The sequence below is a fragment of the Cricetulus griseus genome, chromosome 2 (genome assembly GCF_003668045.3).
Source record: "Cricetulus griseus strain 17A/GY chromosome 2, alternate assembly CriGri-PICRH-1.0, whole genome shotgun sequence".
Taxonomy (NCBI): domain Eukaryota; kingdom Metazoa; phylum Chordata; class Mammalia; order Rodentia; family Cricetidae; genus Cricetulus; species Cricetulus griseus.
This window is the reverse complement of record NC_048595.1, coordinates 191,366,378-191,389,044: the sequence shown is the minus strand read 5'-3', so window position 1 is coordinate 191,389,044 and position 22,667 is coordinate 191,366,378.

Below are 22,667 nucleotides of genomic sequence, written 5' to 3'. Positions count from 1 at the left end.
ACATGCCCAAGGTCTGACCCACAGTTACTGGTGGATGCCCTCCAGTAACTGAGACAAAGGATTGGAGGTTTCATGGGTTAATAGCCTCTGTCTTGACTGGCACTGGCCTCCTTTGTTGAGTTTCCTTTGTGTAGCTGCCCTGAAGGACAGAGCTACCTTCCAGAGCCTTTTCTTCTCTGCCTTTGATAGAAAGAAAAGATAAACAGGGATTAGTGTCACAAACCAGCCCTCCTCCTCAGGTAAGAAACAAAGAACTATTGTATATTTACTTGCCTTCTTGGAAATTTCACTGCTAGATCACACACACACACACACACACACACACACACACACACACACACACTGGCATCAACATGGTGACTTGGGCAGGGGGGGGTGTGTGTCAGGCAGAAATATGTCAAGAACCTTATGGCAGTTGCCCTGCCAATTCAAGTCCATCAGAGATGGTCAGGGACATGCCTTCTCATTACTCTTAACTTCCGACTTTGTTAGGGAAGAATTTATCCCTTTCAGCAATCGAGCCTTCCCATGCTTCCTTAGGCAGAAAAAACACCATTGGTCATTAAAACAACACCAACAGCAAAATTTTGGGAACAGCAGAAATACTCTGTGTCTTAATTGTGGGAACAGTTATATGGACTAACACATGGCCCCACACATCAAATTAAACATTTAAATATATATGCAGCTCAGACTGGGGTAGAGTGCTTGGCAAGCATGCCTGAATCTTTGGGTTCTATTTGTGGAAACATAAACTAGTGGTGGCTTGTGTCTTGATCCCAGCACTTAGGAAACAGAGGCAGAAAGATCAGAAGTTCAAGGTCACCCTTTATTTGACCAAGTTTAAGGCTAGCTTGAATATATGAGACCCTGTCTGGAGGGGGGGAACCAAACCAAACCAAAAACCCTAGATTTCCCTAAAATCAAAAACATGTCATTTGGTCTACATTTTTATATTCCATAATTAATGGAGAATATGTAGCAGAGGTGTTATGGGCTAGACCAGTCCCTGACAGGCAGGCAGGTAATAATACAAACGGTAAGACTTCTAGCATCTCTCTTAACCTCCTGATCTGAGACAGAGAGAGGCCTGGTGGTCTTTGACTCCTGGCAGCAGGGTTTTCCTTCTGGCTGCCAGACAGATCCAGGCTGGTCCTGAATAATATGTTTGCTTGAAGTTGTGGGCCTATCAGCTCTTATTCTTTGTTTAAGCTCACTAACCCAAAGTTAGGAGAAGGAGACCCATCTGGGCCACCACAACACTTAAAGTTTTAGACCTCCAGACTCACTCTCTCTCTCTCTGTCTCTCTGTCTCTGTCTCTGTCTCTCTCTCTCTCTCTCTCTCCCTCCTCTCTGTGTACATGTGCTTCCTCCCCTTAATAAAACTTGTTACCCATTGCTGCCTACTGTTTCTAAAATGTTCTTCCTGCCTTTCAATTTAATTGGTGGAGAAAAATAAACCCATTCAAGACCCCTGACTTAAACAGTCACACCCTTTAGAAGGAGCACACTGGCTTGTCATGGTGGCATATGCCTGTTATCGAAGTAGCACTTGGGAGGCTGAGGCAAGAGAATGTGTGTCTGAGCCACCACACATCCTACTCCTTACCCAGCCCATACAATGTCACCCATTTAACACTAGTTATTGAGAATCTGATATATATATATATATATATATATATATATATATATATATATAGAGAGAGAGAGAGAGAGAGAGAGAGAGAGAGGTGCCCTGGAGCTAAGAACATTCTCACAGAAAAGTGATTTTTGAGATACAGGTGGGGATGAGCTATACTCTATATCCCATGGAAGGGCATGCAAGCCAGAGACAAGAGCAAGGAAGGTTCCAACCAAGGGAGTCTTGGCTCAGCAGGTCTGGGGAGGAATAAGAAGCACCATAAACAGTGTTTCCAGAGTGGGGATGCTTTAGGGTCCTACGGCTGCTGAACAGAATCTGTTGTTTACTAGGTAAGAAGCCTCTGACAATTTTGTCAACTAAAACAATGCTGGAGTAACTGTCTGTCTTACACTAGAGCTAAAAAGAAAGAGGAAAGTATTTGTGTAATGGCATCATCACCCCACCTACATAGACATCCAAGCTTGTGTTTCCTGTTAGTTCACTTGAATCTTGGGATCGCACAAGTCACCTGGTCACCTGTGTTTCCACCCTGACAGAAAAATGCAGTCATGTTAGTTAACTCTCAGGCCAATCTGGTGGTATTCTTCCTCTAGCCTTTGGTACAATGAACCTCACCAATCATGACATACCCTTCCATCCAATCCTTGGCAACCAGTAGCCCTATCATATGAGACCACTCTCACCACTCTAAAGGTCCCTTACAGGAACACCTCCCAGGTGCCCTGACTGAAGCCACACCATTGAGAACAAAATGTACAATACCATACAAAGAACCGGTGTCCCTGAGATTTTCTCAGCAGCCACACCCAAGAGGTAAATTTGTAAGTGGGTCACAAGCATGAAATGAGCTTTGAGATTAGAGGAAGCAGTTTCACTTCTAAACCCAAAGCTAACTTTTCTGAAAGAATCTCAGCAGCTAGAAAAACAGCCTGTGTTTGCTCAGGAAGTCAAGTTCTGGGCATTTAACCTGAGTTTGACTTGGAAAAAAAATGAATTTGGCTCAGAGCAATCTTGCACAATGCAGCTTCAACAAAAGTTCCAATTAATATAAGCCAATTAACACAAACCTGTTTCTAAATTAATAGCCCCAGTCACAAATAGCTACTTGACTTTGTGTTGAAGCAAGAAGTAGGGTTGGGAGGGCCAGGGGCCCTTACACACGGGCTACAAAGTTAGTATACAAAAAAATAAATAAAGAAGGAAGGAAGGAAGGAAGGAAAGAAAGAAAGAAGAAAGAGAAAGGAAATCTGGCAGAGAAGATTGGAAACCTTCCCCACCCCCTACCACCTCAAACCATTATGCAAATGACCCACAAAGCCTGTGGAATACAATATAAAAACCTTAATTCTCTACTTAGCCTATGTACTTTCTCCCTTGATAGTGTCTTCATTCTTAAAACATTCTCTCCCTTTGCTTGCTACTCCATGAGGTTGGCAGAGGGTTAATGCCACTGCAGTCAGTATCTATTTTTTGTTTTACTTTTAAAATTTTGTGTATATGGGTGTTTAGCCAGCATGTATGTCTGTGCACCACATGTGTACAGTGCTCGCTTGATTGTTTTGCCAGCATGTATGTCTGTGCACCATGTGTGTACAGTGCTCACTGGATTGGAGTTACTGAAGTTTGTGGGCTGCTGTGTGTGTGTGTGTGGGGGGGGGGGGGGACTGAACTCTAGTCCTCTGAAAGAGCAGCCAGTGCTTTTAATTGCTGAGCCGACTCTCCAGACTTAAGATGGGAACTTTTTGATAAGAACAACCTAGCTATAGCTATACTCCGTGTGGAAAACTGTGTCTGCCTGCCTGGGCTAAGCAGGGAGCCCAGCGCCACTCCCCACGGTACCTTTCCCTCCTCCCCAGGGTTCAACAGAAGCTGGGCTGGAGCCTACACATTTAACCCAGCTAGCTGACAGTCAAAGAGCAGTGTTCTCCCCTGCGGGAAAGACTTCACAGGAGGAGGTCTGCTGAAAACAAGATTTCCAGAACATAAAGAAAACCAAAGGCACTTACCCCAGAAGAAATCTGAACTTGGATGAGAAATAACCTGATGCTGTCCCTGCCTATGCTGTGTTGCCCTAACACGCTGGATAATCTACAGAAAATAGAAAGTCACTGGTTTGGGGTTCTGGTGGCTGGAAAGTGGCCTGGATATGGAGAAGGCATTCCGACTGCTTCATCTCATGACAGAATGGCAGACTCTGGGGAGAAGACAGAGAGAGAAAATGCATGTGTTGTGGAGGAGGCCAACTCCATTTTTTTTTTTTTTTTTTTATGATGAACCCACTCTTGATCAATTCAGAAGTGCTAAGTCACCAAAGGACCCACAACAAAAGATATAGCATTTAGGCCACTAGAGTCCCCAAAGGAAAGAGGAGAAAGACTGGGATTAAAAAGGCCTTCAAAGCAATAATAACAAGAAAGTAGCCCACATTTGGCAAGAAGTATAAACAGATTCAAGAAGGTACATAAACTCTAGTTGATATAAATAGATTCTCACCACGGCAGTACAATCAAACTTGCAAGAATCAGACAAGAAGGAAACAAATGACAACAGACAGACAGAGAGGAAGAGAAAGAGAGAGAGAGAGAGAGAGAGAGAGAGGGACAGCCAGAAAGAGAGGCATGGAAACCTAATTTTCACCAGTTCTTTCACTGGCATTAGATTTTCCATCCTAAACCATGGAAACTAGAAAGAGATAGCTATGTTTTCCAAGTGCTAGAACTGTCAACTCAGAATCCTCGACTCAGCAAAGATATCCTCCAGACAAGGAAAAAGTGTCTGAATTTGTCACAAATAGATCTTTCCTTAGAAAAATGGCTTTGCCTGGCATTTGTGAGGCCCCTGGTTCAATTTCCAGTACTATAGGTGATTTTAAAAAATGCTTTAAATGGGTTTTACACTTGAAGAAAACAGAAGAAAAGAAATTTTAGAACTTTAAAAAGGAAGATCAACTGAGAAAGCAAAATTTTGGGTAAACACAACAGACTTTTACTGTTCTTGAGGCCTCTAAATTACACTTGGTAGTTGAAGCAAAAATATCAATGCATACAGAAGGAGTATTTAACACAACTGAACAGGAGAGGGACAAAGGACTAATGTATCTTGAACTAGCAACATGTTACCAGTAACCTATGACATCCTATGTAGGAATACTGGCTAGACAAGTTGCCAAAAAAAAAAATCTATGTAGCAGACCTGGGGAGATGGTTATGTGAGTGACAGACTTACTGCATTCCCACTTAAAGCAGAGTGCAGCAGTACATACCTGTAACCCCAGGGCAGGAGGGCACAGATAAGAAGATCCTGGGAGCTTGCTGGTCAACCAATCTAGTGGAGACAGTGAGCTCCAGGTTTTTTGAGACCATGTCTCAAAAAACAAAGTGGAGAGGGATAGATAAAGACACCACACATCAATCTCTGGCATCTACATGCCCACACATGGATGAGCACACATACACACCATGATGGTTTGAGTGAGAATGTCCCCCATAGGCTCATGTGTTCAAAAGCTCGGTATCCAGTTGGTGGAACTGTTTGGAAAAAATTAGGAAGTGTAACCTTGTTGGAGGAGGTAAGTCCCTGGGGGTGGGATTGGAGGTTTTAAAAGCCCACAAATTTCCCATTTTCTTTTCTCTCTGCCTCATGCTTGTGGATCAGATATATGCTCTCAACTAATGCTCCAGCTCCATGCCTGCCTGCCTGAAGCCAGGCTCCCCATCATGATGGTCATGGACTCTACTCCTCTGGAACTGTGAGCCTAAAATGAAATGCTTTCTTTTATAAGTTGCCTTGGTCATGGTGTTTTTCCATGGCAATACAAAAGTAACTAACACACACACACACACACACACACACACACACACACACACACACACACACACACACCAAATCTATGTAGAAATACTCTTAAGAATGTCAAATAGGGTAGTCCTCCTTGGAGGTCCTCCCAATCTCAGGAGTTCCTTCTTATATTTTCTTAATAAAATGCCATCTGTTCTACTTCCAAAAGTTTTTTAAGGAAGAAAAGAAACAGAAAACAACAAAACAAAAAAGAAAGACAGAAAACCAAAATGAAACTTTTAAAAAATTTTTCATGCAGCACGCACAGAGATGAAAAAAAAAAAAGACACAGGTGTTGAGGCTCAGGCCTATGATCCCAGCACTTGGAAGGTGAATGTGGCAGGATCTGGGACTCATGGTTATTCTTGGTTATGACTTGAGTTTGAGACAAATCAGCTTGGGCTAAGGGATACTCTGTCTCAACAGAATACAACAAAAGCTAAGGAGAAACAGATGCTAAAATGACTGAGTTAAACCAAACAAATTAGTACCTTTTAGCGATTATGGATGGGTGGGATGATGTCCCACACACTCCACAATCCTATTATTTTGAATTCTAAACCTCTATTTCCTACAATGAAAGCTTGTATTCTCAGACATGCCCAGAATGGTCAAAGCAGCCTTTCCTACCACGATTTTCCATTCTCTGGATTCATTGCGTGCCTGAAAGTGTTCCCAAAGCCACACACCTTAGAATCTAAGGTGGCAGTCGGTAAGGTACACTTTCTACTTAGCTAAAGCTAGGCTATAACATTCAGCACTTTTTCTAAGCCAAGCATTTCCACATGGTTCAGAATTATACTGAGCTTTTCCCCTCTCCCTGCTCTCCTTCTGCCTCAATGCCAAGGGTGAGGATACTATTATAACATCACCAGGAAGAGGTCCCCAGCTGCCTGTATGATGCCTGTGTTCTCTGTGGTTAGGAGGATGAGATAATCTAAGTAAGTCCCTTTGTAGTGTCAAGCCATCTCTCTGCTCCTGTCATCCCTATGCTCATGAGCTGATTTTTGAGATCTGACTTCTGTCTACAGAGGAGATCCTTACCTTGTGTAGCAAATGTTAATTCCAAAGATGAGAGAAGGACTATGACCCAAATCATCATGGCCAAATTACTTAAAGCAAGTCTTTTTATTCTCGTATATGGGCTACCTCCCCCTAAGGCAGGGTTCCAGAGGTCAGCATTGGATGTGAAGCAGACAAGGCTTTTATTAGCTCAGGGCTAGGGAGATCTCAATTGAGGGGGAAATAGTGGGGGAAATAGACAGGATTACAGGACCAGAATATAAAAGGTGGTCATAACAAGGTAATCATTGGGGGTTCATATAACCTCTCGAAACAAACGTAGGTTGCAAGATGATTATAAACTTTTTGAAACAAAGACGTGATTGCCATTTCTGGAACAGGCAGTACAGAACCATTTGTACTTAAGGTTACAGGTGGGTCATAGCCCAATCCTTGAGAAACAGAGGTTTAATCCTAAACAGGAATGAACCCAGTTTGTCATTCCTATAAGCTGGCTTTTAAGCTTAAGGTAGAGGCAGACTGGCTCTTCAGAAATGCATTTAGTAAATGTAAATGTGTCTATCACAGATGAAGATTAAAGTTGGTGCTTAATGCTGTTGGCTGTCTATCTCTTTGTGTTCCATATCCATAAATTCAACCATCTTAGACTGATCTTTTTAAAAGTTTGTCTGTATTGAACATACAGATTTCCTGTCCTTAATTCCTAAACATTATAGTTCAATATTTATTTAGAACCACTGCAATTGATATAAGTAATATGGAGATGTTTTAAGGTTTCCAGGAGGATGTATGTAGTTATATAGAATCAGCAAAGCACTTTATTTATATTATTGGGGGTGGTCCTAGAAAGTCCCCGTGAATAGCAGGGAGTGACTGTGTTGACCTTTCCTACTTCCACTTCAGTTTCTGTTAAACACACTAATCTAGAGATCTCTAGGCTGCATATTTTCATGTTTTCTTTTTCATTTGTGAGAACCCAAACATATTCCAACACACAGATCACTTGAAAATGACTCCAGCACAGGATGGTTTTCAGTACAGTATTCAACTGTGCAAATGTTATTGCCCTCCTATAAGGCCACCACTAATTAATCTATTCCCTACCTAGAACACTGTCAGGTGAAACTTTAGGTTAACAGTGAAAGAGGACAGTGTTGATCTATTCCTTGGAATACCAGGGTGATCATAGAAAACAAAACAAAACAATGGGTATTTACAGTGATTCAACAATGGTCCCAGCCCCAAGCAGTGCAACGGTGAGGGGAGCACCTAGTGTGACAACTATGGGGTGCTTGCAATACTACATAGCTTAATGGCAAGAAACAAGGAGTACCAGCAGTCATCATGTTCATGCTGCTGGCCTTGGGTCCTTAAGGAAAGTTTGACTCATACTCAAATTATAGTGTTTCTATCCCCAAAGACTGGTTTTAATTTGTTTCGTTTTCTGAAGGACGAATATTTAAGTATTTGAAACTTGCTTATCCAAAAAGTATAATAGGGGGTCTTAGCATAAAATCAAGTTGGGCCTGGTATCAGATTCCTAGCTCTGTAACCATAGCAAGTCTGGTGGCCTCTTGGGAAGCTACCTGCCTGAGGACAGAGCAGCTAAAGGAGCAGGGGTGAAGACAGCAGTGTTTGGGCAGCAGGGGACACTTCTGTGGAGTTAGGGCTTTTACTGCCTCTGGTCTATTTCCTTCTTCTCTCGGGCTCATCTACATACAGGTAGCTATGTGCATACCTGATCTGTAACATTTACATTAGATGTAGCTGAATGCACTGAGCAACGGGATTTAGAAAGCACCAGAACTTCCACAATAGTGCATGAGGGTCAGAACCAGAAAACAAATGGACTCTTTTTGGTAGACACAGACTGGTGGGGCATGGGACATAGAGAGCCCCAGAAGGCAGGATTGTTAATATTTCCCCCACTTTACAAAAAGAGGTGGAAGTAGACTAAGATTAATAACTTGCCAAGGCCTCGGGGGGAATGGATTAGATAATGGAGCCTCCAGTCTGAGTCTAAATATATCCCCTCTTACCTCATTGTGGCTCCTTGGAAAAGTACAGAAATACAGAGAATGGCAGGGGGAAAATCGCATGCCATCCCGTCACCAAAGGACTTACATTTGCCAAGGAAGCTGGGCATGGTAGTGCATGCTCAAGATCCTAGTGACCGCACTGGCTGAATCAGGAAGACCACAAGCTCCAGGACAGCCTGGGCTACATGGTGTGCCTCTGATTTAAAAAAAATCAACACTGTATCATCTCAGAAATCATAGTAAAGTTTATAATGATCAGTAAGTAGTCTTTGTAGTCCAAATAAAGCTATTAATAATTATTTCTCTGAACTTTCTGTTCAGCATTCTAGGGCAGTCCTACTAAGGCACTCTCAGGGCATTTGTTGGAGTTCCTAGAATCCACTCTTGGCTCTAAAGGGGTTAACCCAGGTCTCCCAGACTCCCTGAATTTCCATATAAGGCTTAAAGCTATGCCATAAGCAGTCTGTTTCTTGACTTGGTGCCAAGTCCTAGCTATTTGGCCTTGTAACACAATCCCTCTGAATTCTTGCTGGAAATTATTCCAATCCCTTTGAGACACTATATGGCAAGCAGTAGGTAGACAAAAGCCTGATTTTAATTTCTGGCCAGCCAATGGCCTAAGAAGATGGAAATTCTTCTAAGGCCTTGGAGTTCTTTCAGCTGTGGGTAACTCGATGGAACAGATGCCCCAGGGTGGGAAGAATGGAAATGAGCCCACCCTAGAAGGTGCCTACTACAGGCAATTCAAGCAGGGTTTAAACCGTGTGCAAAAGAAGGCTGAAGTCCCTGCCTGGACCTGTGACATCAGCCATTCTGCCAGACAGACAACTGGAATGTAGATTAACTGCCTCTGACATGACCAAACTTAGAACATTGTGCTGCAATTCCCCCAATTTAAATCAACAAGGAAGGAAACAGCCCCTGTGCTCTCAGGGCTGCCAAAGCCCCCTTATGCAATTTAGGATGCTTTAACAGAGATAATCTTCTGACTGGTATAGGGTTTTTATTTTTATTTTTTCCAAATTAGGTGGGGCAGGCTTGACTGCATTCTTTTGGGCTCTGTAATTTTCAATGTTGAGTTTTCATTCTAAAGACACCATGGAAATAATCTTACTTGTCATTAAAATAACATTTGTGGTGCTAATTGACACTAGAAAATTGTTGTTCGGAGATGTAAATGTTTTGTTTCATGAAAAAGTGTGTTTCTCACTGAAGAACCTAGACAAAATCTTGGGACAATATGAAAAAAATTCCCTTGAAAAGTTCACAGTTCTTAAACTTGAGAAACACTGGTGTGTTTTATTTCTCTTTAAATCAAGAACTATAAGGGTGCAACTATATTTGGAGGTTATTTCAGTTGCTCCCAGACACCCCATCCCACCCCACTCCCCCGCCTGGACTCCTGGAATGACTGCACTACACTATGTTCCTTGAGTAGAAAGATACAGATGAATGGGAAGCACTAATATTGTTTTAAGGATAAATATAGTTCTTGAGTGGGAGTACAAATCACTACGATAAGAAAAAGCGTCCTTCTTTCCCACAGGCTTTATAGAGGGTTGAAAGTCAGACAACTAGTCTGAAAGCTAGAAAACCACCCACAGGCACTGGACCACAAGGCCTGTGCTTAGTAAGAAGGGCCAGCGGGAACAGCAGGAGGCTGGTTGGGGCTAAATGAGCCAGAGAGTAAAGGCTTTATGGAGAAGGTAGTTGAAAAGGAAGGAGCAGTTGGAAGTACTTGCAAGAAAGGAAAATCAGCAGCTACTGGGGGAGCAGCGTTCAGTGTCCACCAGAGTCCCACCTACAGAGGGATCCCATGCAACATTTATGGAGATCTGTGTTCTGGAAAACAGCTAATAGTGATGACAAGTCACTGATATAAAGCAGTGCATCGGAAGCCTTAATGTGCATGTTAATCTTCTGGAAATACTAATAAATAGTTCATTTTCTGTTGCCATGACTGGCTCTACAACTTTGAGCAAGTCCCATAACCCCTTTGAGTACCAATGTCTTCATTTGTGACATGATAACTAACAGTATCATCTACATGGTGAAGTGACTTGTAGATGAGACACTACTTCAAGTGTTTTCACTTAGGAAGGACTTAGCATGCATTAACCACAATCCCAGTTCTCCCATTGACATTGTTGGGTGATAGCCTAGAAGCTCCTCACACTACAAGTGTGTGCTCGTAGAGAAGGTCATATTGCTTGGGTCATGAAGTGACACAGGGCCGTACTAAGTGGCTCTTCCCTTAGACTCACAGAAGGTGTTTTTATGTATTTGTCTTGTCTTTCTTTCTACTTATGAATTTATGCCAACGACAATAAAGAAGGTTACATTCACTCAACAAATGCCGTTGAGTGTTCATATGGCATGAAAAAAAGATATTATCCCTTCGAGACATGGTTAAGTAAGATAACAGAATTCTCCTCCCCAGATAAATGGGATGGTACAGCACATGAAGAAATAATAATAATCTGGGGAAAGAACAAAGGTTGTGAAAGTGGACAGTTATTTTGTTCAAAGTAACTTCAACAATAAATATATTTTCATATGTTCGTACCCTCAAAAATTGTTTTTGCCTCAAGCCAGACACTGGGTTATTGCCTTCTGTATTCCCAGTGTGTCAGGAACAAAGGAAATGTTTAATAAATATTTGGTGAACAAAAGAAAGGATGAATAATGAATGAATGTTGAATTCCAATATAAACCCAGATGTGAAGACAGATGTTTGGAGAGGTTTGATCTCCCCAACATAAAACAGAAATTGAGAGAGGACATCTATATTCCAGGAATGCTTGCTTCAAACACATGTGGTCTTCACTGTCACGTATGTGCCTGAAATATCTTTGTTTTAATAATACCCCATCTGTACCTCTTTCGGTGGTGACTAGACTTGCTACTTGAATGGAATTCTGAGAGCTTGTTTTTCTAGTTTTTTACTTGGTCTTCATGGAAAACATCACAGCTTACTCTTGAATAGTCAAAACACTCCACCAAGGTCCATCTAACAGTGATACATTTGCTTGCCTAGTAAATCAATTATTCCATCACAAATGAAATGGTTCAGAATGTATTAACAAAATGGCCAGAAAAGAGTTCCACTGAGATCATGTAGCATTCTTTTAAGAAGGGAAAATAAATTTGGAACACTTACCAAACTTTAGGCTCATGACAATACCCCTACTGAGAATTACTGAATACCCTACACAGCTCATTTGTAGGTGGGTTATATCTACTATTATCCACTATTTAGAAATTAGGACTATAATCTAAAAAAATTCACTTACTAATTTACCTTTAAACAATAAGTTCATTGCATGTTAACGTAACATCTTCTAATGAAAAACTCTGTCTCCTAAAAGCAAAGAGTAGGCAATGAGGAGGAGACGTTGTTTCACAACTGCAGAGCCCTCTCATGCCTCAGAGAAGTCAGGCCCCAGTTGCTTCTGCGTTTGATTTGCTGTAATCGCCTTTTCATTTAGCCTTGGAAAAATTCCACCAATACTCATGGAGGAATGAGGTTTAAAAACTCAAGTGATGTCTCAGTGGTATTGTGAAGATAGTTTTGATCTCATGGATTCAATGAAAAAGACTTGGAGAATCTGAGGGATTCTTGTGCCCGTCTGTTAAAGAAATGCTAGGTGTTTAAAATTAATGTAATAGTACTGTTTATTAATAATCAATCATGATATAATTTATTATCATTTTTAATTTTTCACTTATAGTTCAGGCTGGACTAAGACTCATAAACCTGCCTCAGCCACCCGAGTGCTGGAATTACATGTATGCCCAATCACACGCAGCAAATGCTGCATGTGTTTGTTTTTTGTTTTTTGTTTTTTGTTTTTTTTTTTTGGTTTGGTTTGGGTTTTTTGTTTGTTTGTTTGTTTTGTTTTTGAGACAGGTTCTCTCCATGTAGCTCTGGTTATCCTGAAGCTCAATATATAGACCAGAATGGCCTTGAACTCACAGAGATCTGCTTACCTCTGCCTCTGAATGCTGGGATTAACGGTGTGCACCATCTATGTCAGGCTAAAAGTTGCATTTTGTGGGAGAGGTAGATGTATATTTAAAAGCAATCAAAAAGAAAACTGAAATGGTGTTTTGGGTTTTTATTATAAGAATGTATAGGACTGGCAGGAGGCTCACCAGATACAGGCACTTGCTGCCAAGCTTGTATTGTGATGTTTGGACCTGAGTGTGACCTAAGTGTGATGTTTGGATCCCAGGATGGAAGGAGAGAACCAACTCCTGTGAGCTGTCCTCCAACCTCCAAACAAGTGCTGTGGCAAGTGTACAACTAACTATACACACACACATTCCGACATACACTTACATACATGTTTATATGCAAACACACTGATAAACAAATAAGTAAATGGAATACAAAACTTTAATGTATTAATTTTCTAGATCACAGCAGTGTTCTTCAACTTTAAGATTCATTAGGAGAGGTCTGGAGAAAGGGTTACATGTTAAGAGTTTATTTCCCAGCACCTCCATCAAGTGACACACACACACACACACACACACACACACACACACACACACACACACACAAATAAATAAATAATACGATAAATCTTTTTTAGAACAGAATTACTAGATGGCATATTTAAAACACTGATTTGGGTTCTCTTAGAAAGTTTCTGCTCCAGTAAATTTGTGCTGAGAACTAGAAATGTGTACCTTTTAACAAGTCATTACCACAGGACCTCTATTCCCGAGTGACAATAATCCATGGTGAATTATTTGGGTGAATTCTGGGAGTGGGGCCGAAGCCTGGGTATTTTACAAAGCTGAAATGTTGAAGTGATGTGAAATTTCAAAGTCTGAAGTAAAGTTGAATAACTGACTTGAAGCAGAATTAGAAACCAAGGACCGAGAGACGCTCCCATTTTGTTTTTGCAGCATGTGTGCACCCAAGCTATGGTTTGTGCCAAGGATGTGTGTTCCTGGAAGCATGGGGTTTCCTGAATTCTCATTTTCATTCTAGCTAAAGTTCTCTTAAAGTCACCCAAACATGGTTCTCTCACTTAAGAAGGTGATATTTGTTTTGTGCTGTGAAATTGAAAGAGTAATATTTTCTTCTCAGAGAAGTGATATTAAAATTTAGAAGAGTGTGCCAGGGGCATCTGAAAATCCCCCATTCCACTCACATACTTATCCAAAGTCATAAAGTTTTTCACGCCAAGCCCTGCAATTATCAATACATAGGGTGCTCAATGTCTTATTGGCCGCAGAGTTCATCTAGTTGATCAGACTGTGATGGAGATTGGCTTGCACACTTGTGCTGGCAGGTTTGGCAAGTCTGAGACACATGGGACCTGCCAGCAGACTGAACACTCCCAGTTGGACCCAAAGCTGGAGTCCCCAACACCACTGCTTCTTCCTTGGTAAGTCAGTTTAGCTTAGAAGGCCTTTCAGTCCTTGGATGAGAGTCATGCCAGTTATTGAGGATAATCTTCTTGGCTTAAAGTCATCCATTTGTAAATGTCAATCACTTCTACAAAGTACCTTCATGTCAGCTGGAAGATAAGATGCTGTTTTCAGTATTGAACATTGAACCCAGGCAGGCTTGTGGCATGCTGTGTAAATGCTCAAACACTAATATACTGTAGTCACAGTTGAGTTTTTGTTGAAGTATTTGGTATCATAGTCTAAACGGGTAGATACATGAAATGAGCCATCCTAACAAAAGATAAACCTTCACTGTATGAATAAGTAGATAAAAGGATAGATGGATAGATGCATGAGTGAGAATTTTTGGTTTTTTGATGGTGGTAGGTAAACATCCTAGCAGAATCAATGGGCATGTAAACAGATGTCTTATGCCATGGCACTTTTGTTTCTTTCTTTCTTTTTGTTTTTGTTGTTTCTTTATTTTTTAAGTTAGCATCTCATGTCGTCCAGGATGGTTTCAAACCCACTATTGTAGCTTAGTGTGACCTCAAATCCTGAAACTCTTTCTTCTACCTCCTGACTTGCTGGGATTTTAGGCATGTGCCCTTATGCCTTGTGGTGTCTTTAGGGAGGTACTCAGTACCTTAGGCATTCCAAAAGGATGAAAAAGTCACATATATTGCAATGCTGGATCTTATTTAAATGGCAGTAAGATTTAGCAAAGAGACACACCAGGGTCACAGGGATCTGGACTTCTTCCTGGAGTCAGCTAGAGACTTTCAGCTTGTTCCAATAACATTTGCCAGCATATGGTGCTTCCTGGTTTTATTCACATCCAACTGGTAAAAGATGTGGTAAGCGCAGAAGACATATCCATGTTTATTTGAGGTGTTACACACTAAGGTGGCGGTGCATACCTAGAACACTAGCACTCCGGTGTTGTTGATTGTTATTGTAGTATTTTTTTTTTTTTTACTCTTTTGGCTCTTTTCCTCTTTTGGCTCTTTGGGGACCCACCACCCAGCTCCTGAATAAATCATACATGGAGTCTTACTATAACTTACGAATGCCTGGCCTTAGCTTGGCTTGTTTCTAGCTAGCTTTTCTTAAATTAAATGACCCTATCTTTTGCCCTTTGTCTTTTACATTTCTCTATTCTGTAAACCTTTCTTATTTCTTACTTCATGGCTGGCTATGTAACTGGGTGGCTGGCCCATGATGTCCTCTTCCTCTCGATCCTTGATATTTTCTTCCGAGACTTCTCCTACTTATTCTCTCTGCATGCAAGCCCCGCCTAACCTTTTTCCTGACTCTGTATTGGACATTCAGCTCTTTATTAGACCAGTCAGGTGTTTTAGGCAGGCAAAGTAACACAGCTTCACAGAGTTAAACGAATACAACGTAAAAGAATGCAACACAGCTTTGCATCATTAAACAAACATTCCACAGCATAAACAAATGTAACACATCTTAAATTAATATTCCACAACACCCAGGAAGCTGAGACATGAGCTCAAAAACCGGAATCAAAACTAGACCTGATGGTATACATCTGTAATCCCAGCACCTGGAGTTGGAGACAGAAAGATTATGAGTTCAAGGTCAGTCTCAGCTCCATAACAGGTTCTCAGCCAGCAAAATCTACCTGACTCCTTGAATCATACACAATTATTATCAACATGATAAATGAACACTAGTATGTTCTTAGACTCAAAGTTTGATAAGCCCCTTTCCATATATTGATTGGCCAGGTGTCTTCCTTATGTTTTCTACAAAAGTAGAATTGATAAAACATTTTTTAAAACAAAAGTTTAAAAAATATTAAAGGGTTGAGATACCCTGTTGGGAAAATGCTTGCTTAGCATGCGTGAAGCCTGGGTTTTCTCCCTAGTAGTAGAGCCATAAAGCTGGTGTGATGGCGCACAAGGGAGGTGGAGGCAGGCGAATAAGAATAATTTCAAGCTCATCCTCAGCTACAGAGCAAGGTGGAGGCCAGCCTGGGCTACATGAGACCCTATTCCAAAAAAAAAAAATCATAGCCAGTGAAAACAGACCTAAAACCCAAGTATCCAGGTTGTAGAATTTTTCTTCTTTGTACAAACATTAGTGAATTTCAGCTCCCTTAAAGATCTTTGACATGCTGGGCCACCAATTGTCAATATAAATTTGAAGATAATTTCTTCCTACAGACTTGTGGGATTGTAGGTAACAATAATGAAAATAATAAAATTGTAAGTTCAATCACACAGCTCTGCCCAGTTAATGAACTGTTAACTTCACCTTTGTATGCACAAGGCTTCATACAATAGCCAAAATTAATATATATAATATGAAAAATAAAACAGAAACACATATTCCTTCTCTTCCTATCCCACACTCCTACTTTCTTTCCTGGAGCTGTGTGTTTTTCCAGTTCTGGTTTCTGCAGTTGAATACTGATACTTAACAGGAAAGTGTTGGAGCTTCAGTATGTGTTATCTCGTTTTATTCACTCTGAAGATGTAAAGGGAAACCCAACCCCAGCTTTATTTTCTCACACTCCATTCTCATAGCACAGATCCCTTCAGACACCAGAAATACAGTTTTCCCCCACACACCAAGCAAACATTTTTTTCCCCAGTAGCAGATACCACGTTTCCTAGAATCCAATTCACTTCTAACACTTGCCTCTTAGAGATGACACCAGGTCCAATGAGCCAAAGATCCTTTCCTCAAAGCTGTCTCCTGTCCACTTTCCATGCCAGTTGTCCACCAACCCCACCCCTGACAACTGGAGTTCCTGAAATAATTGCTCAAGTGGGTCACAGAGCTCAGAGAACGCTTACACATACTGGTTAGGTGTACAGGGTGTTACAGAGGATACAGATGGGGAGAGGGCAGTGTGGAGAGAGGGCCACCAAGTTTGCATGTCCTTCCCATGAAGTTCCACGTATTCACCTATCTGGAAGTTAGCTTCTCTTCTGGGTTTTTATGGAGATCTCATCACATAGGCATGATAGTTATGAGCCGGGTGTGGAAACCAAGCAAGGCCTGTCCAGCATTTTTCCTGGCCTCTCTGTGTAGTATTCCTTCCTCCAAGGAATGGGGTGGAACCCTTCTAGAATGAGGAAGACCTTATAATACTTATCAGCCAGGATAGGTCTGAGAACTTTGTGATCAGCTACCCTTGGGGAAGGGAGCATGAGAGTTTCTATGACCTGCATTGAGGGAAGAAGTTAAAAATCAGAAACTATGGCAGAAAACCAACATATATTTCTAATGTTATACTCACTTATCAATTTCTTAGAAATCCATGTACAGAGATTCACTTCATTTATTCCACTGTCTGTATAATATTCTACAGTATGAATATGTTTATGGGTGTTTGGGATCCCAGCCAGATGATTCCAGGTTCTTTGTGTCTTATCAAAAGAATTGAAAATAAGGACTCATACAGATTTTCAATGACATTGTTCAGAGTGAAGGGATAGAGGGCTTATCAAGATTGACAGCAGGCCACATGAGGGAAAGTAAGCGAGGGTCTTAGGCTACATATAGCTTGGGTGTCTTTTTATGGGATCTAAAAGAAGGAGAGAATAGTTACTAAAGGGCATAGCTTGGGTGGTTATCTGTTTTGATTGATGAATTACATCATATTCACTTTTTTTTTTTACTGTTCATGTCCCTTCTCATGATGCATCTGATTTTAATCATATACACACCCAACTATGAATAGGCATAAGATGGTAAATAGAGCATTTTCCCTAAAAGTTCACTTGAAGGACACTGTTTGCCTTACTGCTACGCACCCCAAGCAAGTTCAGGCCAGATGGGCCTCGCTGTACTTTGCCCCAGGATACATTGAGACTACACTACCTACACTTGATTATTACCAAGGACAGAGAAAGCTGTACCATTGTTCAGAGATAGGAGTACGTGGAGTCCAGTGTAGGTGGGATGCTGAGAGGGTTCTGAGGTTGTGAGGTGCATTGTTTGGAGAGGGATGTGTGTTCATAGTAATGTAGAGTTAAAGAAGCAAGGCTGCCAAGGGGGGTGGGGGAGCACATGCACAACCCAAATCAAATAGGGTCCCGGGCTCAACTACCTCCCTTGTTTGCCTACCTCAGAAACGATTTCTTCAAACACTTCCTGTTTACAAATGTTTATGTTCCTTGGCTACTTTTCTCTATTACTAACAGCGCTGCAGTTGATATGGCACCAGTTAGTATGCATTTGGGCTGAAAGAGATCAAAACTCCACTTCAAAGTACTATAAAACATTAAGGAAAGTTTTAGAACATGGCTGGAATTCCAAAGGCATAGCAGGCTTTCAGTTGGTTGGCCCGTCAGCCCCATGATACCTTCCCATTTCCCTGCCCTGCCTGCCATTCCTATGAATGCATTTCAGTTCAAAGCTGGTTTGCCTCTGAAGACAAAATGATATACAGCAGTGACAAGAGGCATAGGCTCATGAATCAGGATAATTCCTCATTGCTATAGTGACATAGCCATGCTGAGTAACTTATAAAGAAAAAAGATAGTATGGTATGTTACTTTTGCATTGTTGTGACAAAATACCCAACACAAATGGTTTATATGATTGAGGCAGGTCTTAGACATCTGGCTGTCGTCAAGCTGTCTCTGTATCTGAGGATGATCTTGAATTCCTGATGTTCTTGCTTCTACCTCCAATTGCTGCAATTATAGGCACATACAACCCTGCCCAGTTCAGCTCCCTCATCTGCAGACTCTTGTCTTTTTCCAGGAATGGCAAATCTGTCTTTCCTTTGATTTACCTGACTGCTATTTCCTTCCTTCCTTTCTTTCTTTACTCTCACTCCTTTTCTTTTTCATTCATTCTCCTTCTTCCTTTCATTATCCTGTGTGTGTGTGTGTGTGTGTGTGTGTGTGTGTGTGTGTGTGTGTGTGTGTATACACACCTGGTGTTACCTCCTTTCCCCTTCTCCTTTTCCCCTTTCTTTCTCCCTTTTCATTTTCTTCTCTCTGTGTCCATTTCACCTTTCCTTTATTCCTTTTCTGACCTAAATAGCAGAGCTTCTGGATTATGGCAGACTATTAGAAATTTCTTTATCTAGGTTTTAAAGTTAGTATTTACTCTTCTAATTTGTCCGTTCTTATATTTTCTTATGTTGAGCTTTCAAAGTTCCTACAATAAAGAAAATAAAAAAGATAACAACTAAACTATCACACTGAAAATATTTATCATCTGGAGTCTTCTTTGCTTGTCTTGACTGTTTTTCAATTGCTGGCTTTGTTTCTTGTTTATCATCCACTAAGCTCCATGTATCTTCCGGTGTTCCTCTCCTCAGATGACTGATAGTCCATGATTGTGTGCTTATCTTTGTATCCTGGCATTGTGTGTACATGCCTGTGGGTTTGGCAGCTGCTGGTGATAGCTTGCCTCTAGGGGCTTTGGAGTAGTGTAGGTGCTGTGGTCAGAGGAAGGTGTTCCAACAGCAGTCTTCTATGTAATATTCCTTCTCTCTTCTTTGTAAGCCAGTAGCTATAGTTTATACCCAGAGCTAAACGAGCTTCACAGAAGTTCTGCCCACCTATTCTGCCCAGAAGCTCTTCCCAGTTGTTCTGCCCAGCTGCTCTGCCCAGATACTCTGCCCAGCTGTTCTGCCCAGCTGCTCTGCCCAGCTGCTCTGCTCAGCTGCTCTCCCCAGCAGTTCAACACACCTGCTCTGACCAGATACTCTGCCCAGCTGTTCTGCCCATCTGCTCTGCCCACCTGCTCTGCCCAGCTGCTCTCCCCAGCAGTTCTACCCAGCTGCTCTGCCCAGATACTCTGCCTAGCTGCTCTGCCCACCTGCTCTGCCCAGCTGCTCTCCCCAGCTGTTCTACCCAGCTGATCTGCCCAAAAGCTCTGTCCAGCTTCCCTGGACAGGATTTTCCAGTTAACAAATAGCTGTGTCCTCTGCTTCACTGCAGCTATTGAACACAGGTTTGTGGAACCAGTTATTTTCTGTAGTAGAAACCATAGGAGTTTTAACATTATTCATGGGCTCAGTGGTTAAGAGCAATTGTTGCTTTTCCAGAAGACTCAAGCTTGGTTCTCAGCACCTATATTGGGCAGCTTATAACCACCTTAACTCTAGTTTTGTGTGATCTGACACCCTTTTCTGTCCTCACTTGACACTGCATTCATGTACATAAACCAATGTCCGAGAGTGCATGCATGCTCATTCACACACACACACACACACACACACACACACACACACACACACACACTTTTTTTTTTTACACAAAAGTTGTGCTTTAATTGCATTTGAATATTGAGATGACAGACACAATGGGGTCAGCCATGGTCACACATGCCTGTCGTCCCAGCACTTTGGAGGTTGAGGCAGGAGGATCAGGAGATGAAGGTCATCTTCAACTACATAACAATTTTGAGGCTAGCCTGGGAAACATGAGACCTTGTCTCAAAACAGACAGGCAACAAAACAAACAACATCCAATGGAGTAATTTTGTTTGAGTTAAAGTGTAAGAATTGTGTTGGCTTGGAGACAACGGGTAACCTACCACCCAGTGACAGTTTTCATTTCAGTGACAGACACACACACACTTTTTTAAAAAAATCTTTTGTTTGAAATACCATTCCAACCACCATTCTGGAGAATATACAAATAGCATATATGAAGCACACTCATGTCAGTATTGCTATACTTGCTTTTTATTGAGTGACACATGAAAGATTTTTCTGAAGCCCCTTTAGAAATTGTATACAAGGATACACAAATCTGTAGTCCCAGTTACTTCAGAAGGTAAGACGGGAAAACAGCTTGAGCTCATCAGTTGGGGCTAGCCTGGGCAACACAGTAATCCCTTCTCTCTTGAAACAATAATAGAAAACACACACATAAACACAAATAAATAAACAAATGTAGTAATAAAAATAATTGGGAGGTTAGAGCAATATTATCGTGTAAGCCCTTATTTAGTGAAACTATACTCCTCGGCTTCTTGTCCTGCTTTCCAAGGGCTGAGATCATAGGCATGAGCCTGCCATGCCTGTGCATCCATTCCACGGGCAGAACTCCATCATCTCCTCCCATAGTCCTTAGTTTAAATGTCTTTCAGGATTTTTATCATTATTCTTTTCATAGGTCAGGACCATGGAAGCAATGGGCGGAAACCTAGACAGATCTGAATTAGATCAGCAATTGTCACAAAGCCTATGGCAGATATTCACATCCCTGGATCCTCATACAGTATGCTTTCTAGAAGTGAGCTCCCCCCCATGCTAATATAGTGATCACCAGGGACTAGGGTGATGTAGGAGAACCCCACAAAGAAGGATGGCGCCGGGCATTCCACCTAGGATTTCTGGAGCGAGAATCCAAAGGACGCTTGGAAGAGCTCATGGGGTGGGCGTGTGCCAGAGGAGCATTTCAGGCCCTCCCTATATCATCCATCACAAGGCTCACTGACTCTGACGCTCACCATTTAGGTTAGGCTGGGAGGCCAGCAAGTTCTGGGATACATTTGTCTCCTCTCCCTACACTGGGGTTGCAGGTGTTCACAGGCCACACCTAGTTTTTAATGAAGGTCCTAGGGATTTTAACTCAGGTCCTCTTGTTTTCACAAGTGCTTGTACTCACTGGGCCATTTCCCCACCCCCAGCAAAACAATCAGTGGGGTCAATCTGTCCAACAGAACTCACATTTGAAATCGAAATTATAAAGTAAATATTTGGAGTCCAGCTGCATTGGAGAAGGCAGTGGGTTAAGTCCCAATGCTTTTTATTCCACCCTGCTCTGCTCATTGGATCATCTGGTCTGTGGCAGGTTTGGGAATCTTGGGATTCTGTGGAGAGCAGTTGATTTTTAATTCTTTAACTGAATAGTGAGTGAGGAGAGGTCACAATTCCATAGAGGTATAATAGTATTCCAGTACAAAGTCAGTGGCTGAGTGAAGCGAGAGCCCGGGTCCTTGATTGAGTGTTCTTGTTGCTCTTACCAACATAGCACTGTGATGGCCAGAAGCTAGGAGACAACATGGAAGGAGAAACACTAACAGGAGTTAGTGACAAATGTACACCATAGCAAAAGCGGCTCCCCAGCATGGTGATGAGAGTGACATTTAGTTAAGTCTGATCTATAGACCTGTAGCAGCTGAATGTTCCAGGTATCTAGGGAATGTTATCTGTACTCCAGCCTCCTATAGCACCGAGGCCTCTGGCATGGGGGTGGGTCTAGGAAACTGTTTTGTACAATAGCTTCCTTGGTTTCATTCTTACACTTGACAGTGTGGACTCCACCCTCCCACAGCAGCCTTTATGACAAGGCTCCAAAGCACAACTTGCTTCAGGGCGTGTCAGCAACATGTCATCTCTGGAACTGCTGCCACTTGGCTTCTGATGCATTATTTTAATTTTGTTTTACTACTGTTGTGTGTGTGTGAGATGTGGGGAGGTGGAGGATGGCCGTGCATGTGGTGTCAAGCTTGTGCAACCAACCAATGCTTGCACCCAGTGAACCTCGGCTTTTTCACTTCTAAAAACACTGTAGAGGCTGGGGATTTAACTCAGTGGCAGGAGATGAGGACTGAATTCAATTCCCCAGCACCACCCAAAACCAAAACAGCAACAAGCCCAACATCCAACCTCACTGGTCACATTAGAATTTTAAGCTGGAGTTGAGTATAGCGACACAAGCCTGTAATTCCAACATCTGCAACATCTGAGAGACTGAGACAGAAAACTGTGA